Raw genomic sequence first — 3,390 nt, forward strand, 5'->3', positions numbered from 1 at the left:
AAACCAAAACATAATAACCTCAAACATGGAATAACAAAAACATGAAACTCCACATACTGGGTCCAACGGACCCAGCAGACCCGTGACGAGGTCAAATTGCAGCCTCTCTTTCAAAACTCGGAATAAATTGTTTGCAACACAATATGTTTATACGCTAAAATAATCTGTTATCTGAACGTATAAAAACAACCTGACGGGTCAGATAATGAGCAAATAGGTTGTTTGATGAAGCTGTTATGTGGTGACAAATGTTGCTACATTTTAAAGTTAAGCAACCCCCAACGGGAGTGTGAATAATTGCATATAAAATATGCACTGGCTATATCACCTTCTGATGGGCTCAGAAATCTGGAAGCCCGAAATAAAGCTTCTAACACTGCTGGTGTCATATATTTTAAACAAATGTGTAATCAGATTACAGTTATTAATCAAGTGATATTGTTGTGTCAAACATAACAAGCATAAGAAGAAACATGTTTTGTGCAGCAGTTGCTTGACCGCATATCTTGCAGGTTATAGGACAAAATGCACTTTTTATTGATTACCCAGAAAGAAGGGCATGAGAAAGAGAAGAGACAACAATTCACCCGTCCCTTTGGCACCCTAACCATTACTTCTATGCCTAAATCTCACCTAACACCAAATAGATACGAAGCAAACAGTAACTGGAAGCAAATGTGTAGTCTCAGACAGGAACTCAACTCAAAGATACTAATTTTGCAGGTCTTTTTAATCACTAATGTATGTCATTCCAAGGCTCTGACATCAGTTGTGATAGTAGTAATATGATCGATTAATTGGTGGAAATGCAGTCTGTGGAAAAAGCAACCTAGGGTAGGCTTACACAATGTTTTGCTTCAATATAAACAACTTAACAGAATATTGATACTCAATCAACTGTAGCCCATAGAGCCAAGAACTGTTTATCTAATGATACTCTAAATCTATAATGAATTATTCCATAGGACAGCAGGGTGGTGCGGTGGTCAGTACCGTCTCCTCACAGCAAGAAGGCTCTGGGTTTGAATCTGACCACATGTGCCCCACATTTCATGCCAGTAATAAGGCCCACAGTGACTGCTTGCATTGGCATGAGATGGCATGACTCTATTCCTAACTCTGTTGGAATACTGGAAGTAGGCATACTATATACACGTTAGACATACTGAAGCAGTGTATCTAATCACAGTTAAGCTATGATACCTTTTCAGTGCATTGGTGATGTTCTTTTACACATAGTTCTGTATGTAAGGAGTGTGCTGCACCTTACTGTAAAGACAACCACAAATACAACAAAAAGCCTGTGCTTTCAGTTACAGCACACCACAATAACTCTGTATAGCCATGAGTGTATCTGCTGCTGTATTACCGGGGCTTCCAAAAGTTGTTCAACTAACTGAAAAATAGTTTAACCAGGAAAATGTTAAGTGTGAGGCAGCATGAGCTTTAAAATCTTTTCAAAGGAGATGCTTGGCAGCAAGGACCTCAATGTGACAGATGGCTGAGGGAGGTGAGGGAATAGAGGAGAGCACCAGATCAGACCTGATTCAGGATTGCAGGATTGGAGAGAGTTGGAGTTGGAGAGCGAGTTCTTGGATCTCAGGATGAAAAATAGGCGATGAGAGGAGGGACGGCAGGACTGGCTCCAAACATGAATCATGTAACTTTAATGACAGTTTGGAGCATCATGACACAGCGAAGTCTTTCTAGTGCTTTCAACGACTTTCCACAATCACGAGGCATTGCATTAAGATGCACTCAGTGAAGTGCATTGTTACGCTTAATTTCGTTCTCATGTTGAGCCTTGTGATGAGTAGAATTTTTTCCTTCACATCTTGAACTTGGGTCATTCTTATTTGCATGCAATTAAGAATTTAGATGTGCAAAGAACATGGCTGCTTGATGTCGTACGCGCTTACAGGAGGCTTCCCACAAATGTTATGGGCAGACCTAGCAAAGTGAAGCCTTTTTGGCGACTTAATTAACCCTAATCATGCTTGTATTGTGCCCTGGTTAGTGTAAATGGCACTGCTTGGGGAGAAGCATGCAAGTGCAAATGAGTTGGTAAAAGCCTCACGATGAGCCACAATTTGGATTACAGTAATGGATAATTATAAAAATGCAGGTTGGAGTGAAAATGTCGAGCGTTGAAACACGCTTCGTTAATAGTCGTGCTCGCATAGTCGGTCGTAAATGGTCTTATTTTTTTACTAAAGCTGTAAAATTATACTTTGTTAACTGCAAGGCTTCAAACATCTTTTAACAGCAGGAGGAACAAACACTGATCTAAACTGTTCCCTCTGCAGATTTCTTGGTTTGGGGCAGCATTCTCTCTTCTTCTTGGCATGGCGCTCTTGACCCAGGAGCCAGGCTTAATGAGCGTAGTGGTTCATCTGTTTTTCAACATTCAACACTTAACACCATCTGTTGTGCTTAAGTACTACCCACCCGCAGGTCCAAACCCACCACCTGATTTTCTAACAGCGCCGCGCTGCCCACCCCCCCATCCTCTCATCCTCTCGCTGCTCCTGAGGGAGTCTGTGTTTCAGGCTCCAGGTTGGTGGATAGAATGTGTCCAATCTTTCTGGTGCACTGGGTATTCAATCTTGTCTTTTTTTTCTCCATCTCTCTTTCTCCCACTCTGATGATCTCGGCAGCCTCTCCGAGCTTTATCTTTTAGAGGGAAGCAGCTATCTGCATCATCATCCTCCCTTTGTAAATTGTTTTTTTTTTCTCCCCACACCTCCTCTGACTCGTTGTAAGCCATCAGTATGATTTAGTGAGCGATGCTTCACTGGCTTTAGTATCGCTGTAGTGAATCAAAAGAAAACTAACAAGGAGGGCAGCAATGTGAATATGTCTTTCTTCTCTGCTAAAATATGAGGTGTCATGCAAGTTTTAGGGCAAATATGGGAACAGGGTGTACTTAGTGTGCATCCAGCAAGTGTGAATATGGCAAAGTACCAAAAAAGATGAAAACACCCATGTGTTTATTGGTAAAGGCATGACAATGTTTGGAGCATTATATACAGAACAGACCTTCACGTATAGTTTTAAGCTCTTGTTGTTCGTCACTGAGCCGTTTACTGGTGAGGTCAACAGTCATACATATAAGGATGATTAATTTAATCTAACTGTTGTAATTTCATTCATGTCAGGCACGACCTGGGGTGTATAGGTCATAATGGTTGAGCTCATTCATCCTAACAGAGTGCAAAATTTGACTTTAGATGACTTAGTGAATATAAATTTGAGCGATGTACTGAAAGTGCCTGCTTGGAAGTATAATGAAGCCTCTTCTGTACCGCTGCAAGACAGACCTGCATCATCTCAGTGCAACAACTTCATCATCTGCTGCATCTGAAGCTGAAATACTTAATAGGCAGTGTA

The sequence above is a fragment of the Pundamilia nyererei genome, unplaced genomic scaffold, assembly GCF_000239375.1.
Source record: "Pundamilia nyererei isolate P.nyererei 1_Seehausen unplaced genomic scaffold, PunNye1.0 scaffold00144, whole genome shotgun sequence".
Taxonomy (NCBI): Eukaryota; Metazoa; Chordata; class Actinopteri; order Cichliformes; family Cichlidae; genus Pundamilia; species Pundamilia nyererei.